This window comes from Silene latifolia, chromosome Y (assembly GCF_048544455.1).
Source record: "Silene latifolia isolate original U9 population chromosome Y, ASM4854445v1, whole genome shotgun sequence".
Classification (NCBI taxonomy): domain Eukaryota; kingdom Viridiplantae; phylum Streptophyta; class Magnoliopsida; order Caryophyllales; family Caryophyllaceae; genus Silene; species Silene latifolia.
The window spans coordinates 57,791,043-57,816,305 of record NC_133538.1 but is presented as its reverse complement, the minus strand read 5'-3'; the positions used below and the strand labels follow the sequence as shown (position 1 = coordinate 57,816,305).

Genomic DNA, 25,263 nt, shown 5'->3' with positions numbered 1-25,263 from the left:
GAAAGGGGATTTGTAGCACCTCCCTGCATGTGACACCGAACACAAACCCGAATGTATGCAAGTGACAAGCAATATAATTTCATAAAAGTGCAAAAGTGATAAACATGCTATGCAAGGAGTACTACTCTTAATTCCTATATAAACCGGTCATGAATGTCACCAGTTATATGTGGGAAATATCGGTATATTTCGTCAAGAAAATTTCGGATTGTAACGAAATTATAATTATGAAATAACTAGTCATAAACGGATTTGCAAAAACAAAAGTATAGAGATTAGAATCAACCTTTGGTCATAGCAATTTGGCCTATGCACAATATCGAGATCGATATTCTCCTAATCGTTGCACCCAAAATGCTTTAAGAAATGCCTTTCTTTTTGCTAGAATAAGAACCCTAATTTCAACTAATTTGAGAGAAGTTTTTAGGGTTTTGTGATGAGAGGTTTTTAGGTAAAAAATGAGTAAGTAAAATGATCTCCCTCTCTCTCTCATATAACCGTGTAAATGAGTGTAATTAGGGGGGGATATTTTCTTCTCTTTTTGTTTTCTTAAACCGTGCAAAGGGAGTCAAATGGGAAGATTTTATTCTTTCCCTTTTTCTCTCTATCTCGGTTTCACCAACCACAAGAATAAGGAGAAAAATCTTCATATTTTGGTTGTTCTCAATTGTATAAATTGTGTATTATTTTCTCAATTGTCAATTTATGTCGACATGTATTAATAAGTCTATGCACAACAGTTTGTAGTCGATTTATTAATACCGGTCTGTCAACATTTTATTATGACAATTTCGCATAATATATACATTAACTATAAATATAACATATTTATAATTCGCTAATTAAATATAACTGGTTACGTTTAATTACGAATTAACATCTTAATTCGTTTAAGATAACATTATATACATTAATTAAATATAACAGTTTATATTCAATTTACGAATTTAACAATTAATTCGTCTCAGCTGGTATTATTTAATTGTATTAAATAATCGTCTCATCATCACATTGACTAACTGTTTAGTCGAATACATGGACTAAGCTTTTAGTCATATAAGGCATCAATGTGATTATATCTTCATACAATCACATCTCTCAAACACATCCTTTAGGTGTGACTTTTAGGGACCAGTTGATCACCGCCATCAGTATGATAATAACGTCAAACTTCTAGCAAGCCAACCGTTATTAAGTAAACGTTAATCAACTGATAAAATATTAAGTATACCCTTGTGAACCTATAAGAGATTTATATACGTTATCACACCAACTGTGGAGGACACTAGCTCCAACAATCTCCCACTTGTCCTCACAAGTGTATGTGCGATAACCGATTCTCATATCCTAAAATTTCTCCCACTCAATGTAAAACAATTTGCAAAATCCGTATTCACAAAGGTCGTATTTTTCAAGTGATCGATATCAAGAGTGGTTTTCCCGACTAGAGAGTAACTTAACTGATAAATGAATCATCATTCGAGCGTGGCCAAACATTTCAGTTACAACTCCTCGAGTGGCCCTGAGATATGACTAAACCTGATAAAGGTTGGATATTTTCTTCAACTCGAATCCTGCAGATATAAGCACAGTATGAAATGACTCAGTGAAAATCTGCTTAGCCTCCTGTTACGATCGACCATGAGAAAGAAACCAAAGTCACCCAAAAACTGCCTTAATCTCAAGAGACAGTCGATAGTCAAAAGAATCGACTCTAGGAACACAATGGACGTCCAATCCATGACCTGGCACCGAATGTTTTTAAACATTTAGGACTCCATTACGTTGTCACAATTTGTCCTATGAGGTATAGTTATAACTCGCATCTGTGATCGATCAGCCAACTGTTTGACTTATGGCTCGTTGAACCCACCATCAATCAACTTCACAATATAATAGCCAGAGTTATCAGCTAATATAGGCAATTACGGACCAAAACAAATATAATGTAATTCAGTTCACTTTGTGGCGTTCAATGTTGTCGTACAATCCACATTAAAAATAAAATATGAAATAAAACGATGAAGTTATAAATAGTATATGAAAAAGATAATGTATCGAATCCATAATCAACTACTACAACTCAGGAACACGTTTAATTCCCATGGAAATAACGTGCCCTTCATGCTTATCATATTTCAATGGTTTAGTGAGAGGCTCCACGATGTTGTCATCCGAAACAATCTTGTCAATCACTATCTCCTCTTGCTCCACGTAATCACGGATCAGGTGAGCCTTCCGATGTACATGTCTAGACTTGTTGCTAGACTTAGGCTCCTTAACCTGGAAGATGGCACCTCTATTATCACAATAGATAGTGATTGGATCATTCGAACTAGAAACTATGGTTAGTGATACCCGTCGTTGTAGGTACCAAAAATAAGATTTATATTTTCCTATTAAAACTAACCTAGGCTAGTGGTAACAGGGTCGAACCACAAGGAGGCGAATGTAATTTCTAATTGTCTAACTTAGTCTAAGGTAACGAAAGTGGGGGTTGAATTGATTGGGTCTATACTAAAAGCAATAAAAGACAATAAACTAAATAAACGGATAAAACAGATAAAAGAAGGGGTACAAGGATGGTCCGTTCACTATAGTTTCGGCGGCAGCAAACTAAGTCGGTCTAAATCAAACACATGAGGCGGGAAACAAGAGGTCCTCTTGGTCCACTCTTAACAGATAGCATCTTTCGATCTCGCTATAAGTCCCTAATATCACTAATACTGACTCTCGTCCTGAAAAGTGACTTATAATCTAAACTTTACCTATCTTTCGATCTCAGCATAGTTTAGTCATTTTAATTGGTGATCTAACAAGTGTCCCTATCTCTCGATCTAATGGCTCAGTCATATCCTAAATATTAAACTAGTCGTGTGCACTCGATTTGTCGAATAAAGAACTTAAAACAATTAAACCGAAAGTAAAACCCCACGAGGTCAGTCGATCGACCAAGTATGTCAGTCGATCGACTGACACGCGATTCAGTCCACATTATTCTACGCCGCCTACACTATAATTCCCCTACATCCTAGCACAAGCAATTTAGCTACTCATACTAGAGATGATAACAACAATGAAATTGACGTAATTTACTATCGAATTTATGATTAAGACGATTGAACAAATACACAACATAAAACAACAAAATCGGCTTTGGGAAACTAGCTAGCGATTTCTATACTATCAATGCGATAAAAATAAACTGAAGTAGAACAAAAGGAATACCGAAATTTGCAGAACGATGATTAAAAGCTCGAACGAAAATCCTTTCCCGAAACAATATTTCCGAACCCTAATTATTTTATATACTAAACTGAATGTAAAACTAGGTAAATTTCTGAATGAAAATCTCTGGAAACTAGGTTACGTTATATAGCTAATATACGTAAAACTTATTATTAAAACCTAAACACAATGGGCTTTAACTTCCTCGATCTTTTAATTCACGTCTGAAGCAGCGATGTGGTCGATCGACTAAGAAGGGCGGTCGATCGACTGACTACCAGTGTACAGTAGCCTCTGGATCCCGTGATTTGGTCGATCGACTGAAGGTAGTGGTCAATTGACCGCTCTAGCTGGTACTTGACTTCTATGATCTCGTGGATTTGTCTTTCGGGCCTTGAAATGCGCACCAAGCTCGTTCCTTAAGTGAATACTCCACGTCCAAATGCAATGCAGGATACTCGGGGACGGATTTAGCTCAATTTCCGTTGAATTCTTCACATTTCTACAATAATGTACAAAAACACGAAAGTAGACGGAAATAGGGAGAATAATCGCATAAACTACTAAAATGAGCTCTAAAATGCGTGTAAAATGAGGTATAAAACATCATATAAAAGACACGCATCAAACTTCCCCAAACCAAACCCTTGCTTGTCCCCAAGCAAGAATTAGACTCGATCCTAAAACTTAATGGATTAAGTTCAATCTCAGAGCGAATTACAACATGTAAAGCCTAAATCATTTTAATGCAACAACCAACAATCAATCAGTAATGTGAATCATGCAAACGAGTCATGAAGTCGTTAGAAAATTGTTGAACTGTCAACTATAGAGACTTATCTAATTGGACTCTCACGGGTCGCTCATATCACACATAAGCACAGGTGAATATATAAGAGGATAGAAAGAATTCATTTTGTACAGACTCTCACCTAACTATGACCTATAAGAACATGTTTGCAATATAATATGAAAACAATCTCTACAACCGTACATATGCATTCCAACCAACAAAAGACCATGACACATGCCGAGGTATATATGTGGATATGTGAGGTATGGGTAAGAAGAGGCAAAACCTTTATGGAAAAGTGGAGGCACAGGTGATCAAGCTAGTACCAAAACGGAACCATATCGCAACATCCTTCTTCTTGCTCAAAATCAAACGAAACGGTGCTATAGCAAGCACAAATCTCACAATCTCTCGGTATAAAAGTAATCAACTAACTCCCCATAAGATACTAATGCAACATGGGAGCAAAAATCGCCAAAAGATAAGGGTTGCGAATTGATTTCTTCTTTTCTTTCGAACCTCAGTCGATCGACCAGAATTGGCAGTCGATCGACTGCTATGAACAGTAAAGAACTCTTTTTTTTTTCATTTTTTCGAATCATTTTTTTCTTTTTGTTTCTTTTTCTTTCCTTTCAACTTCTTTCCTCCTTCATTTCATCTTCCCAACAAAATCTCATATAAGAGCAAATGCTACCAAAAACTAAGTAACAATCCCAAGAACATAGACTACTAGCTTGACAAAGGACAGACTAAATGTAGGATGTAGTAAATAGGACAAAAAGGATATTTTTGGCAGTGTCGAGTTCATGGGTAAAATGAATAAAGGGAAACCTCTACCACATGTGTCGACAGGCCACAAACCGAATGCATACAGGTATTAAGCAGATTAAGTTCATATTTATGCACATTTACTTAACATGCCTCATAAGGAATACTACTCACAACCTAGATAAACTGGTCATAGATGTCACCAGTTATAGGCTCTAAATCTTAGAAATATGATGTAGCTTGCCAAAATTCTAAGTCAAGTCTCAAGCTCAGCAAACAATTAACGAAAACTCGTAGGTATGCACTTATATGATTCTACTAATAACATGTTAATCAAGCAAGGCTTAGGCAAAAACAGGTACAAATGCAATGTCATCATTGAAATACTACCGTTCCGACCCGACCGATATGCTAAAATAAAGGTGCATTTTTTTGAATTTTTGAAATTTTTCAATCAATTTTTTTTTTTGGATTTTTGTATATATATATATATATGAAATGAAAAAGCAATGCAAAACAAAATGTAAACGTGAATGCAAGTAAATGATATGCGACGCAAAACCATTCCCCAAACCAAATCGCACAATGTCCCCATTGTGCAAAATCATGTAATGAAGAAAAGATAAACGGGAATTAGCGAGAAAATTAAATAAATAAAACATGAAGTAAAGACTTAGAAACTCACAAGACTTTAACCGCAGCAAAGGAAACCTCCCCAAACCAGCGTGAGCTAGGAGGTTTCAGTAGCCAGCAGTGCTACCAATAAATACCTGAAAAGACAAACAAAGAACCACGCATAAAACCGAGAAAGCAATGAAGGAGCGGTAATTATGTGCAAAGCTACGAAAATGGAAGAAATCAGAAATGAGTCGGGAAATAAAATAGAGTATAAAACTCCCTTAATCCCGCAAAATGACCCAACACAGCAGGGGAAAGGTCGTGAACAGGTACAGCAGCGGCAGTGGTCGATCGACCACAGATGGCAGTCGATCGACCAAAGTGAACAGGAACAGAAACTCCTGAGATGCGCAACTCAGTCGATCGACCATGGAAGGCAGTCAATAGACTGGGAAAGCTGCTGTAAATTTTTGATTTCTTCGTATTTGCTCAATTACTTGAGCTAATGGGGTCTAAAAACCTGCAAGTGCATAATAATACGCGCCCAAAATTGCGTAAAACCCAAACCAAAGTCTAAAGTACTTAAAAATCATAAGCAACAAAAATAAATGCGAAGTCTCGCGCACACAAAATACGGTAAATAGTCGTAAAAGCAATAAAGTAAATGTTTGATAAAGCATTTGATCAACTAATAGTTGATCAAGAATAGCCATGGTATGGCCCACTTCGTTGGCTTCTGGCTACTAGAGGTAGCCTCAACGATGCTCATCTTCTTAGCCGCACCCTTCTTAGCTTCAACATCCGCCGAACTCAACGGATCAACAACTTCTATATCTCCCTAGTCAATGATCTCTTCGGACTCATCAGAATCTAAATCGGACTCTCTCACTTTCACCGGCTCGTCATCAACTTCCTCATCAGTGCCATAGCTAAGGCAACCAAGACCTCCTCTTTGAATGATCGGCTTCTTCACAGCTGAAGCGACTTGCGGCTCTTCCTTCCCCAAACCAGCTCCTGCAATATCAGAGATAGACAAATCTTCCTCCAATTTGCTCCCAATCTGAGGCAGAGGGGTTATGACAGGAATAGGAGTAGAGACAGGCATATCAGGAAGCACAAAGTATTATTTCTTTTCAGAAACCGTATTACAGGTGACAGGCCACATAGGGTCCTTCTTCCTAGCTGTTTGGGCAAAGACAATAGAATGCTTCCACACTTTGAAGGTCAGGGTCCCAGAACCAACATCAATAACTGCACCAGCAGTGTGCAGAAATGGCCTACCTAGAATGATAGGTATGTGGGCATCCTCAGGCATATCTAGGACTACAAAGTCTACGTGGAAGAAAAACTTCCCTATTTGCACAGGGATGTCCTCTAGGACGCCTATAGGCTGGACCGCAGATCGGTCAGCCATCTGAACTGTCATGTCTGTGACTGCAAACCTAGTCAATTTTAGCTTCCTAGCAAGGCTTAAGGGTATGACGCTAATGCTAGATCCTAGGTCACATAATGCCTTTTCAATAGAGAAGGTACCTATATTACAAGGAACGGAAAAGCTACCCGGGTCCTGTAGCTTATGGGGTGCAGTATGAGTCAAGTAAGAGCAAGTTTCCTCAGTTAGTGCAACCGTATGCACGGTTTCAAGTGACCTCTTTTTAGAAAGCAATTGCTTCATGAACTTCATATAAGCGGGCACTTGATTCACTAATTCAAGGAAAGGCACTTGTACATTAAGACTACGAACAACATTTTCAAATTTACTAAAAGATACCTATTCCTTTGTCGGCACTAGTCTCTCTGGATACGAGGCTGTAAGAAGCAGCTTAGCCCTTTCCTCTAAATCACGCATGCCGGCATCCCTGGACTTAGGCTGAAAGTCTACCACCCTCTCTTTATCGAAGCTTGAACCCTCTTCAGACCGTCTCAAATGTAAGCCATTGACCGACATTGGGTCGAACTTCGGAATCGGGACGGACCCATCAGCACTCGGGTCTTGCCCCAATACTTTTGGAGTTGTCGTACCCCGAAATAAGTGGTCTCTCAAATTATTGGGCATTGGAGGACGAAATTTCTCAATATCAGCAGTGGCCTCAGTCGATCGACCACCTTGCTCAGTCGATCGACTGAGATCTACGGTTCCAGAAGCTCCTATAACCCGCACTTCAGTCGATCGACCGGGTATATCAGTCGATCGACTGATATACCTGGTAGACGCCTTTTTCTTTGTATTACTCGTTACAGCTTTATTCTGACTCGGTTTCGCCTCATCTTTTGCAGTGTAATCCTCGACCATAGCAGGCCCCTTCAGGGTCGACCCACTCCTTAAAGTTATGGCATTTAGGGTCTCTTTCTGGTCAGTTTGAGTCGGTAAGTGTCCCGGAGCTCGAGTGGTACTCTTGCTAGCAAACTGAGCAATTTGGCTTTCTAAAAGTTTCATTCCAGCCTCTCTATCTTGGGACTCCTTTTGCAACATATTCTTCAACTCAGCAAACTCGGAATTTTGAGATTGTTGCTGCTACGGCACATAGGGAAGTTTTTGATATTGTTGTTGCTTATGATGAGGGGGTACATAGGCTTTTTCTTCTTGCTTCTTTGCGGAGGTGGAGTTGGATTTAGGACATTCTGGCTACTCCAACTCAAGTTGGGATGAACATTAGGCTCATAGTAGGTGTTTGTCTGCCTATAGTGTTGAAAAAGACAAGACTCGAAAGGACTGGGACAATTCTCTGAGACATGTCCCTGAGCTCCACACCTTCTGCAGACGAAAGGACCGTCTGACACAGCATTTACTTGGTAAATACCTCCTTTTGAAGCTCCTCCGAGTTCATACTTGTCAAATCTTGCAGTAAGAGCTTCAAGTGCAGCTATAGAAGCAGATTCAACACTCCTCCTTTGATTCCCCCGGGAATTCCCATACTCAGCCTTGTGGGTGGCTAAGTCATCAATGATCTTCCACCCCTTAGTCTCTCCCATATTTTCAGCAAATCGGCCATTGGCTACATCATCCAAAATATCCCTCTGGTCATCATACAGCCCGTTATAGAACTGATTGCAAAGACTCCATTTTTAGAACCCATGGTGAGGTATGGTTCGCACCAGCTTCTTGAAACGAACCCATGCTTCATGAAAGTTCTCATCCGGCCCTTATTTAAAGCTCGTAATCTGAGCTCTAATGGCGTTAGTCTTCGAGGCAGAGAAGTACTTTTTATAAAATGCCAGGGCTAAGGAGTTCCAGTCGGTGATCCCATGAGCGGCTCGGTCCAGGTCTCTGTACCACTCCCTTGTAGCATCACGGAGTGAAAATATAAACATAGTCTCCTTTATCTGGTCCTGGGTCACACCGGTCGGCGGGGGTACAGAGCAGCAGTAATCGATAAATATCTCCATATGCTTGGCTGCATCTTCATTTGCAGCTCCCCCGAACTGGTTCCTCTCAACTAGGTTGATATAGGAAGGCTTTGGTTCGAATTTCCTATTAGCTCCAAGTAATTCGAATCCCTTGTAAAGGTTTTCGGCTGTCGGCTCAGAATGACTTGCTATAGTTGCTTCTTCAGCCATGACTGGAATTTCTGGAGAAGTGACTGTCTCAGCTGAAGAAATACAAGCAGGAGATGTAAGTGGATCTTCCTCGAACAGAGCGTTCTCGTAGTAGCTTGACAGAGTACTCAACTCTTCCTCTGTCGGTAATACCCTTTGTGATCGTCTCAACTCGCGCAAGGATTTCTCAATCTCAGGATTGAACGGTACTAGTTCACCACCCTGTGATCTGCGCAGAAGAAGAAACTACAAAAAGAATATAAGAAAAGTTTAAGGAACAGGTGTCCTTTAAACTAAGAAAGACTAAATAAAACCAACTAAAAATTAGAACAATTGCCTCCCCGGCAACGGCGCCAAAATTTGATACCCGTCGTTGTAGGTACCAAAAATAAGATTTATATTTTCCTATTAAAACTAACCTAGGCTAGTGGTAAATGTGGTCGAACCACAAGGAGGCGAATGTAATTTCTAATTGTCTAACTTAGTCTAAGGTAACGAAAGTGGGGTTGAATTGATTGGGTCTATACTAAAAGCAATAAAACACAATAAACTAAATAAACGGATAAAGCAGAGAAAAAAGAAGGGGTACTAGGATGGTCGGTTCACTATAGTTTCGGCGGCGTGACAAACTAAGTCGGTCTAAATCAAACACATGAGGCGGGAAACAAGAGGTCCTCTCGGTCCACTCTTAACAGATAGCATCTTTCGATCTCGCTATAAGTCCCTAATATCACTAATACTGACTCTTGTCCTGAAAAGTGACTTATAATCTAAACTTTACCTATCTTTCGATCTCAGCATAGTTTAGTCATTTTAATTGGTGATCTAACAACTGTCCCTATCTCTCGATCTAATGGGTCAGTCATATCCTAAATATTCAACTAGTCGTGTGCACTCGATTTGTCGAATAAAGAACTTAAAACAATTAAAACGAAAGTAAAACCCCACAAGGTCAGTCGATCGACCAAGTATGTCAGTCGATCGACTGACACACGATTCAGTCCGCATTATTCTACGCCGCCTACACTATAGTTTCCCTACATCCTAGCACAAGCAATTTAGCTACTCATACTAGAGATGATAACAACAATGAAATTGACGTAATTTACTATCGAATTCATGATTAAGACGATTGAACAAATAGACAACATAAAACAACAAAATCGGCTTTGGGAAACTAGCTAGCGATTTCTATACTATCAATGCGATAAAAATAAACTGAAGTAGAACAGAAGGAATACCGAAATTTGCAGAAGGATGATTAAAAGCTCGAAAGAAAATCCTTTCCCAAAACAATATTTCCGAACCCAAATTATTTTATAAACTAAACTGAATGTAAAACTAGGTAAATTTCTGAATGAAAATCTCTAGAAACTAGGTTATGTTATATAGCTAATATACGTAAAACTTATTATTAAAACCTAAACACAATGGGCTTTAACTTCCTCGATCTTTTAATTCTCGTCTGAAGCAGCGATGTGGTCGATCGACTAAGAAGGGCGGTCGATCGACTGACTACCAGTGTACAGTAGCCTCTGGATCCCGTGATTTGGTCGATCGACTGAAGTTAGTGGTCAATTGACCGCTCTAGCTGGTACTTGACTTCTATGATCTCGTGGATTTGTCTTTCGGGCCTTGAAATGCGCACCAAGCTCGTTCCTTAAGTGAATACTCCACGTCCAAATGCAATGCAGGATACTCGGGGACGGATTTAGCTCAATTTCCGTTGAATTCTTCACATTTCTACAATAATGTACAAAAACACGAAAGTAGACGGAAATAGGGAGAATAATAGCATAAACTACTAAAATGAGCTGTAAAATGCGTGTAAAATGAGGTATAAAACATCATATAAAAGACACGCATCAAACTTCCCCAAACCAAACCCTTGCTTGTCCCCAAGCAAGAATTAGACTCGATCCTAAAACTTAATGGAACGAGTTCAATCTCAGAGCGAATTACAACATGTAAAGCCTAAACCATTTTAATGCAACAACCAACAATCAATCAGTAATGTGAATCATGCAAACGAGTCATGAAGTCGTTAGAAAATTGTTGAACTGTCAACTATAGAGACTTATCTAATTGGACTCTCACGGGTCGCTCATATCACACATAAGCACAGGTGAATATATAAGAGGATAGAAAGAATTCATTTTGTACAGACTCTCACCTAACTATGACCTATAAGAACATGTTTGCAATATAATATGAAAACAATCTCTACAACCGTACATATGCATTCCAACCAACAAAAGACCATGACACATGCCGAGGTATATATGTGGATATGTGAGGTATGGGTAAGAAGAGGCAAAACATTTATGGAAAAGTGGAGGCACAGGTGATCAAGCTAGTACCAAAACGGAACCATATCGCAACATCCTTCTTCTTGCTCAAAATCAAACGAAACGGTGCTATAGCAAGCACAAATCTCACAATCTCCCGGTATAAAAGTAATCAACTAACTCCCAATAAGATACTAATGCAACATGGGAGCAAAAATCGCCAAAAGATAAGGGTTATGAACTATGCGAATTGATTTCTTCTTTTCTTTCGAACCTCAGTCGATCGACCAGAATTGGCAGTCGATCGACTGCTATGAACAGTAAAGAACTCTTTTTTTTTTCATTTTTTCGAATCATTTTTTTCTTTTTGTTTCTTTTTCTTTCCTTTCAACTTCTTTCCTCCTTCATTTCATCTTCCCAACAAAATCTCATATAAGAGCAAATGCTACCAAAAACTAAGTAACAATCCCAAGAACATAGACTACTAGCTTGACAAAGGACAGGCTAAATGTAGGATGTAGTAAATAGGACAAAAAGGATATTTTTGGCAGTGTCGAGTTCATGGGTAAAATGAATAAAGGGAAACCTCTACCACATGTGTCGACAGACCACAAACCGAATGCATACAGGTATTAAGCAGATTAAGTTCATATTTATGCACATTTACTTAACATGCCTCATTAGGAATACTACTCACAACCTAGATAAACTGGTCATAGATGTCACCAGTTATAGGCTCTAAATCTTAGAAATATGATGTAGCTTGCCAAAATTCTAAGTCAAGTCTCAAGTTCAGCAAACAATTAACGAAAACTCGTAGGTATGCACTTATATGATTCTACTAATAACATGTTAATCAAGCAAGGCTTAGGCAAAAACAGGTACAAATGCAATGTCATCATTGAAATACTACCGTTCCGACCCGACCTATATGCTAAAATAAAGGTGCATTTTTTTGAATTTTTGAAATTTTTCAATCAATTTTTTTTTTGGATTTTTGTATATATATATGAAATGAAAAAGCAATGCAAAACAAAATGTAAACGTGAATGCAAGTAAATGATATGCGACGCAAAACCATTCCCCAAACCAAATCGCACAATGTCCCCATTGTGCAAAATCTTGTAATGAAGAAAAGATAAACGGGAATTAGCGAGAAAATTAAATAAATAAAACATGAAGTAAAGACTTAGAAACTCACAAGACTTTAACCGTAGCAAAGGAAACCTCCCCAAACCAGTGTGAGCTAGGAGGTTTCAGTAGCCAGCAGTGCTACCAATAAATACCTGAAAAGACAAACAAAGAACCACGCATAAAACCGAGAAAGCAATGAAGGAGCGGTAATTATGTGCAAAGCTACGAAAATGGAAGAAATCAGAAATGAGTCGGGAAATAAAATAGAGTATAAAACTCCCTTAATCCCGCAAAATGACCCAACACAAAGAGGAAAAGGTCGTCGTGAGCAGTACAAAGAAGGTGGTGGTCGATCGACCACAGATGGCAGTCGATCGACCAAAGTGAACAGGAACAGAAACTCCTGAGATGCGCAACTCAGTCGATCGACCATGGAAGGCAGTCGATCGACTGGGAAAGCTGCTGTAAATTTTTGATTTCTTCGTATTTGCTCAATTACTTGAGCTAATGGGGTCTAAAAACCTGCAAGTGCATAATAATACGCGCTCAAAATTGCGTAAAACCCAAACCAAAGTCTAAAGTACTTAAAAATCCTAAGCAACAAAAATAAATGCGAAGTCTCGCGCACACAAAATACGGTAAATAGTCGTAAAAGCAATAAAGTAAATGTTTGATAAAGCATTTGATCAACTAATAGTTGATCAAGAATAGCCATGGTATGGCCCACTTCGTTGGCTTCTGGCTACTAGAGGTAGCCTCAACGATGCTCATCTTCTTAGCCGCACCCTTCTTAGCTTCAACATCCGCCGAACTCAACGGATCAACAACTTCTATATCTCCCCAGTCAATGATCTCTTCGGACTCATCAGAATCTAAATCGGACTCTCTCACTTTCACCGGCTCGTCATCAACTTCCTCATCAGTGCCATAGCTAAGGCAACCAAGACCTCCTCTTTGAATGATCGGCTTCTTCACGGGAAAGCGACTTGCGGCTCTTCCTTCCCAAACCAGCTCCGCAATATCGAGAGATAGACAAATCTTCCTCCAATTTGCTCCCAACCGAGGCAGAGGGGTTATGACAGAATAGGAGTAGAGACAGGCATATCGGGAAGCACAAAGTATTATTTCTTTTCGTAAACCGTATTACGGTGTGACAGCCACATAGGGTCCTTCTTCCTAGTTGTTTTGGCGAAGACAATAGAATGCTTCCTCACTTTGAAGGTCAGGGTCCCAGAACCAACATCAATAACTGCACCAGCAGTGTGCAGAAATGGCCTACCTAGAATGATAGGTATGTGGGCATCCTCAGGCATATCTAGTACTACAAAGTCTACGTGGAAGAAAAACTTCCCTATTTGCACAGGGGATGTCCTCTAGACGCTATAGGTGGACCGCAGATCGGTCACCATCCGAATGTCATGTCTCGTGATCGCAAACCTAGTCAATTTTAGCTTCCTAGCAAGGCTTAAGGGCATGACGCTAATGCTAGCTCCTAGGTCACATAATGCCTTTTCAATAGAGAAGGTACCTATATTACATGGAACGGAAAAGCTGCCCGAGTCCTGTAGCTTATGGGGTGCAGTATGAGTCAAGTAAGAGCAAGTTTCCTCAGTTAGTGCAACCGTATGCACGGTTTCAAGTGACCTCTTTTTAGAAAGCAATTGCTTCATGAACTTCATATAAGCGGGCACTTGATTCACTAATTCAAGGAAAGGCACTTGTACATTAAGACTACGAACAACATTTTCAAATTTACTAAAAGATACCTGTTCCTTTGTCGGCACTAGTCTCTCTGGATACGAGGCTGTAAGAAGCAGCTTAGCCCTTTCCTCTAAATCACGCATGCCGGCATCCCTGGACTTAGGCTGAAAGTCCACCACCTTCTCTTTATCGAAGCTTGAACCCTCTTCAGACCGTCTCAAATGTAAGCCATTGACCGACATTGGGTCGAACTTCGGAATCGGGACGGACCCATCAGCACTCGGGTCTTGCCCCAATACTTTTGGAGTTGTCGTACCCCGAAATAAGTGGTCTCTCAAATTATTGGGCATTGGAGGACGAAATTTCTCAATATCAGCAGTGGCCTCAGTCGATCGACCACCTTGCTCAGTCGATCGACTGAGATCTACGGTTCCAGAAGCTCCTATAACCCGCACTTCAGTCGATCGACCGGGTATATCAGTCGATCGACTGATATACCTGGTAGACGCCTTTTTCTTTGTATTACTCGTTACAGCTTTATTCTGACTCGGTTTCGCCTCATCTTTTGCAGTGGCATCCTCGACCATAGCAGGCCCTTCAGGGTCGACCCACTCCTTAAAGTTATGGCATTTAGGGTCTCTTTCTGGTCAGTTTGAGTCGGTAAGTGTCCCAGAGCTCGAGTGGTACTCTTGCTAGCAAACTGAGCAATTTGGCTTTTTAAAAGTTTCATTCCAGCCTCTCTAGCTTGGGACTCCTTTTGCAACATATTCTTCAACTCAGCAAACTCGGAATTTTGAGATTGTTGCTGCTGCGGCACATAGGGAAGTTTTTGATATTGTTGTTGCTTATGATGAGGGGGTACATAGGCTTGCTGCTGCTGCTGTTGCGGAGGTGGAGTTGGATTTAGGACATTCTGGCTACTACAACTCAAGTTGGGATGAACATTAGGCTCATAGTAGGTGTTTGTCTGCCTATAGTGTTGAAAGGCAGCACAAGACTCGAAAGGACTGGGACAATTCTCTGAGACATGTCCCTGAGCTCCACACCTTCTGCAGACGAAAGGACCGTCTGACACAGCATTTACTTGGTAAATACCTCCTTTTGAAGCTCCTCCCAGTTCATACTTGTCAAATCTTGCAGTAAGAGCTTCAAGTGCAGCTATAGAAGGAGATTCAACACTCCTCCTTTGATTCCCCCGGGAATTCCCATACTCAGCCTTGTGGATGGCTAAGTCATCAATGATCTTCCACCCCTTAGTCTCTCCCATATTTTCAGCAAATCGGCCATTGGCTACAGCATCCAAAATATCCCTCTGGTCATCATACAGCCCGTTATAGAACTGATTGCAAAGACTCCATTTTTAGAACCCATGGTGAGGTATGGTTCGCACCAGCTTCTTGAAACGAACCCATGCTTCATGAAAGTTCTCATCCGGCCCTTATTTAAAGCTTGTAATCTGAGCTCTAATGGCGTTAGTCTTCGAGGCAGAGAAGTACTTTTTATAAAATGCCAGGGCTAAGGAGTTCCAGTCGGTGATCCCATGAGCGGCTCGGTCCAGGTCTCTGTACCACTCCCTTGTAGCATCACGGAGTGAAAATATAAACATAGTCTCCTTTATCTGGTCCTGGGTCACACCGGTCGGCGGGGGTACAGAGCAGCAGTAATCGATAAATATCTCCATATGCTTGGCTGCATCTTCATTTGCAGCTCCCCCGAACTGGTTCCTTTCAACTAGGTTGATATAGGAAGGCTTTGGTTCGAATTTCCTATCAGCTCCAAGTAATTCGAATCCCTTGTAAAGGTTTTCGGCTGTCGGCTCAGAATGACTTGCTATAGTTGCTTCTTCAGCCATGACTGGAATTTCTGGAGAAGTGATTGTCTCAGCTGAAGAAATAGAAGCAGGAGATGTAGGTGGATCTTCCTCGAACAGAGCGTTCTCGTAGTAGCTTGACAGAGTACTCAACTCTTCCTCTGTCGGTAATACCCTTTGTGATCGTCTCAACTCGCGCAAGGATTTCTCAATCTCAGGATTGAACGGTACTAGTTCACCACCCTGTGATCTGCGCATAAGAAGAAACTACAAAAAGAATATAAGAAAAGTTTAAGGAACAGGTGTCCTTTAAACTAAGAAAGACTAAATAAAAACAACTAAAAATTAGAACAATTGCCTCCCCGGCAACGGCGCCAAAATTTGATACCCGTCGTTGTAGGTACCAAAAATAAGATTTATATTTTCCTATTAAAACTAACCTAGGCTAGTGGTAACAGGGTCGAACCACAAGGAGGCGAATGTAATTTCTAATTGTCTAACTTAGTCTAAGGTAACGAAAGTGGGGGTTGAATTGATTGGGTCTATACTAAAAGCAATAAAAGACAATAAACTAAATAAACGGATAAAACAGATAAAAGAAGGGGTACTAGGATGGTCGGTTCACTATAGTTTCGGCGGCAGCAAACTAAGTCGGTCTAAATCAAACACATGAGGCGGGAAACAAGAGGTCCTCTCAGTCCACTCTTAACAGATAGCATCTTTCGATCTCGCTATAAGTCCCTAATATCACTAATACTGACTCTCGTCCTGAAAAGTGACTTATAATCTAAACTTTACCTATCTTTCGATCTCAGCATAGTTTAGTCATTTTAATTGGTGATCTAACAACTGTCCCTATCTCTCGATCTAATGGGTCAGTCATATCCTAAATATTCAACTAGTCGTGTGCACTCGATTTGTCGAATAAAGAACTTAAAACAATTAAAACGAAAGTAAAACCCCACAAGGTCAGTCGATCGACCAAGTATGTCAGTCGATCGACTGACACGCGATTCAGTCCGCATTATTCTACGCCGCCTACACTATAGTTTCCCTACATCCTAGCACAAGCAATTTAGCTACTCATACTAGAGATGATAACAACAATGAAATTGACGTAATTTACTATCGAATTCATGATTAAGACGATTGAACAAATAGACAACATAAAACAACAAAATCGGCTTTGGGAAACTAGCTAGCGATTTCTATACTATCAATGCGATAAAAATAAACTTAAGTAGAATAGAAGGAATACCGAAATTTGCAGAAGGATGATTAAAAGCTCGAACAAAAATCCTTTCCCAAAACAATATTTCCGAACCCCAATTATTTTATAAACTAAACTGAATGTAAAACTAGGTATTTTTCTGAATGAAAATCTTTAGAAACTAGGTTATGTTATATAGCAAATATACGTAACACTTATTATTAAAACCTAAACACAATGGGCTTTAAGTTCCTCGATCTTTTAATTCTCGTCTGAAGCAGCGATGTGGTCGATCGACTAAGAAGGGCTGTCGATCGATCGATGACTAGCGATGTCTGATAGCCTCGGATCCGTGATTTGGTCGATCGACTGAAGGTAGTGGTCGATCGACCGCTCCAGCTGGTACTTGACTTCTATGATCTCGTGGATTTGTCTTTCGGGCCTTTAAATGCGCACCAAGCTCGTTCCTTAAGTGAATACTCCACGTCAAAATGCAATGCAGGATACTCGGGGACGGATTTAACTCAGTTTCTGTTGAATTCTTCACATTTCTACAATAATGTACAAAAACACGAAAGTAGACGGAAATAGGGAGAATAATAGCATAAACTACTAAAATGAGCTCTAAAATGCGTGTAAAATGAGGTATAAAATATCATATAAAAGACACGCATCAGTTAGTCCTTATAAGAATTGACGCATCCATATAGCTTCCTTTGCTGCTTCTGAAGCGGCATAGTACTCGGATTCAGTAGTAGAATCTGCTACAACATCCTGTTTGGAACTCTTCCAGCTGACCGCAACACCATTAAGAGTGAAGATGAATCCAGACTGAGATTTCGAATCATCTCGATCTGTTTGAAAGTTAGCATCTGCGTAACCGATTGCACATAGCTTAGTATCTCCTCCATAAGTCAATACCCAATCCTTAGTCCTCCGTAGGTACTTAAGGATGTTTTTAACACCTATCCAGTGTGTTTCACTTGGATTGCCTTGGTACCGACTCGTCATACTCAATGCATATACCACGTCTGGACGTGTGCATATCATGGTATACATGATTGATCCTATGGCTGATGCATAAGGAACACGACTCATGCGCTCAATCCCTTCAGGTGTCTTGGGTGACTGAGACTTGCTCAAATGAATCGCAGACGTCATTGGAAGGTTCTCCTTCTTGGAGTTGGTCATGTTGAACCTTTCAAGAATCTTATCTAAATAAGACTCCTGACTCAATGATAACATCCGTCGTGATCTATCTCGATAGATACGGATTCCCAATATGCCTTGTGGCTCACCCAGATCTTTCATCTGGAAATGGTTCTTCAACCATCCTTTAACCGAAGATAAGAGAGGAATGTCGTTCCCAATAAAGAGTATGTCATCAACATACAATATCAAGAAAACAATCTTGCTCCCACTCGACTTGATGTATATGCATGGTTCCTCGACCGATCGAGTGAAACCATACTCTTTTATCACCTGGTCGAAACGATGATTCCAACTCCGAGAAGCTTGCTTAAATCCATAAATGGACCGCTTAAGCTTGCACACTTTCTTAGGATTTTCAGGATCTATGACACCTTCGGGTTGTACCATGTACAACTCATCCTCTAAATAACCGTTTAAGAAGGTGGTTTTCGCATCCATTTGCCAAATTTCATAGTCATGACAAGCGGCAATCACTAAGATTATCCGAATGAAACGCAGAATAACTACGGTTGCAAAACTTCCATCATAATGCAATCCGTGCACTTGGGTGAAACCTTTTGCCACTAGTCGTGCCTTATAGGTATCTGGTTTCTCGTCTACAGAATGCTTTATTTTGTAAAGCTATTTGCACCGAAGAGGTCTTACCTTGTTAGGTAAATCAACAAGATCCCATACGTCATTCTCATACATGGAGTCCATCTCGGATTGTATGGCTTCAAGCCATAGCTTAGAGTCGGAATAGGCTATGACACCTTTAAAGGTAGCGGGTTCATTACTCTCTAGGAGCAAAACGTCATTCTCCTCGACCATACCAATGTATCTGTCTGGAGGATTAGAGACTCTACCCGACCTCCTAGGTTCCTGAGGAATGTTAACCGTATCATTAGTTGAAGGAACATCTTCCTCCAACCGTTCCTCGGTTGTTGGTTCTTGAATCTCCGATAGCTCGAAGGTTCTATTACTTGACTTGTTCTCGAGAAATTCTTTCTCTAAGAACTTCGCACTAGCCGCAACAAAAACTCGATGTTTGGTTGGCGAATAGAAGTAATGACCAAACATTCCTTTTGGATAACCAATAAAGTATGTCTTGACCGATCGCGGGCCGAGCTTATCCTCGTGTCTCCACTTGACATAAGCCTCGCAGCCCCAAACCCGAATAAAGGACAAGTTAGGGACCGTTCCCTTCCACATTTCATATGGAGTCTTGTCGACAGCTTTAGACGGACTTCGGTTAAGTATAAGAGCAGCTGACAAAAGAGCAAAACCCCATAATGAATCAGGTACTATCGTGTGACTCATCATGGATCGAACCATATCAAGGAGTGTTCGATTTCTCCGTTCGGACACACCATTTAATTAAGATGTTCCAGGTGGAGTTAACTGCAAAACTACTCCTCAGTCTTTAAGGTGTTGATCAAACTCATTTAAAAGATATTCGCCACCCCGATCTGAACGGAGTGCTTTAACCTTTCTTCCCAGTTGGTTCTCAACCTTATTCTGGTATTCCTTGAATTTTTCAATGGACTCACTTTTATGCTTCATTAAGTGGACATATCCATATCTACTCAAATCATCCGTGAAAGTGATAAAATATCTATAGCCGTCTCTTGCGGTAATTGACATAGGTCTACATACATCAGTATGTATGTGTCCTAATAGGTCACTAGCACGCATTCCAACACCTTTGAAGGAAATTCGAGTCATTTTGCCGATAAGACATGATTCACACGTGCCAAATGAAGAGAAATCAAATGTGGGAATAGTCCCATTATCAATGAGTTTCTTTACACGTTTTTCATTTATGTGTCCCATTCGACAATGCCATAGATAAGTTTGATCTTTGTCAGCAACCTTTAATGTCTCTTACTCACATGTAATATATCGGTGGTTTGATATAAGATATAAATTCCATTCATGGAAACTGCTTTGCCATAAACCATTTCATTAAAATAGAAAATACAGCTATTGTCCTTTATTGAAAATAAAAAACCGTCTTTATCAAGTACGGAAACAGAAATAATATTCTTAGATAAACTGGGTACATAGTAACAGTTATATAAATATAACTAAAAACCACTAGGGGCTGGATTACGTATGTTCCCATTGAGACTGCAGCAACTCGTGCTCCATTCCCGACTCGCAGGTCCACATCACCATTTGCGAGAGGTGTGATGTTTTTTAGGCCCTGCAAATGATTACACAGATGAGAACCACAACCCGTATCAAGTAACCAAGTTCCGAAACTTGCATGGTTAATCTCAATCATATGAATATAAGATGACATACCAACAGGAGTGACGCGGCCTACTTTTATGTCCTCACGGTACATGGGACAGTTCCTCCTCCAATGTCCAGTCTTGTGACAATGGTGGCACTCAATGTCACCGCCCTTGCTCTTTGCCTTGCCTTGTGAGCCACTAGTCTCACCAGGCCCACTCTTACCGTTTCCTGACTTCTTAAACTTTGGCTTTCCTACAGTTAGGTCACCGTGAGCTTTGCCCTTACCCTTATTCTTGTTCGAAATCATGAGAACATCTTGCTTCATGCTCCCACTCAATTTCATATCCTTCTCGGTCTGTACAAGAAGTGAGTGTAGATCATGAGGACTTTTCTTCATGTCATTCATGTAGTAATTTGCCCTGAAAAGGGCAAAACCATCATGAAGTGAATAAAGCATACGGTCAATGACTATGCTCTCACTGATTTTGCAATCAAGTGCCTCCAGTTTCTTGACATTCTCAATCATATTAAGAATGTGTGGGCTAACCGGTTGGCCCTTCTGGAGTTTCGTATCAAAGAAGCGACAGGTATGCTCATAAGTAACGATTCTCGGTGCTTTTTAGAACTCATTAGTGAGCGTGGTGAAAATCTTGTTTGCACCCTGGGCAATGAAGCGTCTTTGCAAATTGGTTTCCATTGCAAAAATGAGTACGATCTTTATCGCACCCGCTTCCATAACGAAGTCACTATAAGCAATTGACTCGTTAGCTCTTGCATTGGGGCCTGGGTTTGGCGGTATTGGCTCAGTTAAGTACTTGAGCTTACCGTCAACAATGACAGCATTCCGTAATGATGCCTCCCAGTCTGCAAAGTTGGACCCGTCATTCTCCAGTCGTGTGAACTGATTCATGTGGTCCTTGAAAGCTTTTAGGGAGGACTCGCGTCCAAGTGTGGCACTTGGCATAGGGATATCATTATTTCCAGCCATTTGTTGTAAGCAGTATTATCAATATAAAACTAATTCTACATTGCGAAAAGAAGAATAAAAATAATAAGCATACTAATCGTAATGATTTAAGTCTAATGCAAAATTGTTATAAGCGAAGACTCAAGCATTTATACAATTGACCTCCCTCAAGAATTATATAAATGATCCCAAGACTCAATTATTTGTAAATTGATAAGCCAACCTCTTGGCTAATTCTACTGTTAGAATTCTTGGTTGATAAATTTCTGTAAATTCTATCTATAGTCCATCATGGTCACGAGAAACTCTTCGGACTATAATGTTGAGGTAAAATAAGTCAACACAAACTACTTACCCAATATAGAAGGGGTCATATGGAGAGTATGGTCCTATATTCCTACCGACGAAGAAGGGATTCATAGTTGTTTGCCCTTATAAAGACTAGTCTCAATTTTAGTTTTAGAGGAAGATCCCATCAACTTTATTTTAATTCATTTTAAGTGAACTAATATCTAGCATGCGAGAATGAATAAACTAAGATGATGGCCTAAAATTGTGTGACATCTTTATGTCCATGATAACTAACATTCAATCTATATGAGTCAATTTTCATGCATATTTGTAGTAGGTGGTTTGGTTTAGGCGGAATATGATGCACTAATTATCATGTGAATGAAAAGCAATGAGAATGAAAAACGTAAAACAAAATAAAGTCCTAGTGTGGCCTATATACCAAAATGAACATAAATACAACTTTGGAATCCTTCCTAGGACCCGAGAAGCTTGTCTTGATGTTCCATCTTGGTCCATGTAGCGGGAGTGAGCAATCCAATCTCCATCTTTAGTCTTCTCAAAATTACAATTAAAATTACAAAATAAACCTATTTACATTCTAATTTCAAAAACATAATACTAAAGAAAACAAAAAGGAGATTCGAGATCTCAAAATTACATTAAAATTATGTTTCCATCATTACGAAAACATAATTAACTAAGGCCACACTAGGTAATACAAAATTACAACCGATTGCAAAAATACGTAAATTAAACCATTCAACAATTCATACAACTAAATAAAAATGCATCAACTATAAATTAACCATTCAAGACATAATTCGTTAATTATGTAGAGTAATTTATCCAAACCACCTATTTTATAATTATCAAAATTATGTGACAATTCCTCAATTACTCACAATAATTCCAATCTTAATACATATTAACTTGTAATATGAATTAATCCAACATTATTTTAAACCTCTTTAAAATAATTGGGTATCTAAAATATGTGAACCTTTTCACAACAAACAATCATACATTATAAATTTAATGTATAAAGAGTATTGGCCAAAACACAATTTTTTTTTTATAAATGCTCACGGCATTCTGCAAAAACGAAAAAAAAAAACAGATTTCTTTTTCTTTTCTCTCGGCAATTCCAAAAAACAAAAAAACAGATTTTTTTTTAATTTTAAATGCCCTCGGCATTTTGACCTAAAAAAAAACAGTTTTTTTTTCTTTTAAAAATGCTTTCAGCGTTTACCCTAAAAACCAAAAAAAACAGTTTTGTTTTTTTTTTCAAAAAAACAACTCTTTCATGAATAAATTTGTTTAATGTTGCTAATATATCAAGATTGGCATAATCAACAACATTTAATTTAAACTTTGATCCAAACTAGATGATTCAATTTAACCTATTAAAATGAATATCTAAATTATGATTAAATCGATTATCCGAATATTTGATTCATCATAATTGATTTGAACATTATTAAATTAACTTGTATGCCAAAACTATATAGCAAAAACAAATCATCAACAATTAAAACAAATTCCATTTACATTTTAATTTAATTCTTATTAAATCAAAACATCTACAAATTTATCATATTATCATCTTAACTAATTAAAACAACAATATGAATAAATCAAAATGGAAACAAAAACATAAAAAAAAAACGATAAATGTCTCGGCAAAAAAATTAATTCGGCCGAAACTGTTTTTTTTTTCTTCAAAATTTTTGTTTAAATTCATTCATGAAAATCATATAAAATAATTTCGTAGCCTATGCTCTGATACCACTTGTGGGAAATAGCGGTATATTTCATCAAGAAAATTTCGGATTATAACGAAATTATAATTATGAAATAACTAGTCATAAACGAATTTACAAAAACAAAAGTATAGAGATTAGAATCAACCTTTGGTCCTAGCAATTTGGCCTAAGAACAATATCGAGATCGATATTCTCCTAATCGTTGAACCCAAAATGCTTTAAGAAATGTCATTCTTTTTGCTAGAATAAGAACCCTAATTTCACCTAATTTGAGAGAAGTTTTTAGGGTTTTGTGATGAGAGGTTTTTAAGTCAAAAATGAGTAAGTAAAATGATCTCCCTCTCTCTCTCATATAACCGTGTACATGAGTGTAATTAGGGAGAGATATTTTCTTCTCTTTTTGTTTCCTTCAACCGTGCAAAGGGAGTCAAATGGGAAGATTTTATTCTTTCCCTTTTTCTCTTTATCTCGGTTTCACCAACCACAAGGATAAGGAGAAAAATCTTCTTATTTTGGTTGTTCTCAAATGTATAAAATGTATATTATTTTCTCAATTCTCAATTTATGTAGACATTTATTAATACCGGTCTGTCAACATTTTATTATGACAATTTCGCATAATATATACATTAACTATAAATATAACATATTTATAATTCGCTAATTAAATATAACTGGTTACGTTTAATTACGAATTAACATCTTAATTCGTTTAAGCTAACATTATATACATTAATTAAATATAACAGTTTATATTCAATTTACGAATTTAACAATTAATTCGTCTCAGCTATGGATGCATGACCTCCCCAAACAAAACCGTACAATGCATACAATTAATTTTATAAAAATAAACAACAGTGCATACATAAATTAAATTTGATAAAAGAAATGCAATAAAAACAATATGCAGACACAGATATGGATGCATAACCTCCCCAAACCAAACCGTACAATGCCCTCATTGTACCAAAACATGGAAAGGAAATGCAAACTAAAAGAGGAGAGTGAAGATACGGAAAACTTACAAGATAGCGCGAATAAGGGACCTCCCCAAACCAGCCAGCAACGTGGGAGGTCACAAACAGCTTCATAGTGGCGTCATAAGAAGCGAATCAAAGCAAGAAAACTAGATCGAGAGAATCGATTATTAAACAAAATAAAAACTGAAATGTTTGAAAAACAACTAAAAATAAAATCTCCGGGTTGCCTCCCGGGTAGCGCTAGTTTCAGACATGTCCCAGCTCGACCTTCTTTTCTTCATCCAGCTGCTCCAGTCAGTTATAATCAAAGCAGCTCAAAGCTCTTAGCATGATATCATATATCTGCGCATGTGCTACACAAGAGCATAAGTAGCACCATGATATAAAAATAAAATAGGAAATTGAAATGTTTAACCGTTTAAGCCTAACAAATTTCCTATGACAGCTCCTAAATTTGTCCACAAACTATAGGAGCTCGGGAGCAATTAATAATAATTTAAGGCTCCGTTTCATATTAACAAATTTATGATGACAAGAACGGTGCAAAACTGTTAAATCATTGACCAACTAGGAGGGGGTATAGCATTAAAAGAAAAAACACGAGTCATACGAGGTAGCGTACTATTAATATTAACAACAATAAAATTATCGCTAACTACCTCAGGTGGGTTGCTCTCAATGTCGGAATCATTGACAAAATAATATATTACCTCATCCGTGCTATGAGCAATTACCGA

General features: G+C 38.8%; 1 non-coding gene across 1 annotated transcript; it reads left to right on the top strand.

The window, feature by feature from the left end:
* Positions 1–15,431: 15,431 nt before the first annotated feature.
* On the top strand, positions 15,432–15,538 carry LOC141636716 (small nucleolar RNA R71). The gene has a single exon (XR_012541308.1). It is a non-coding gene; the product is annotated as a small nucleolar RNA R71 (small nucleolar RNA).
* The last annotated feature ends 9,725 nt before the right edge of the window (positions 15,539–25,263 follow it).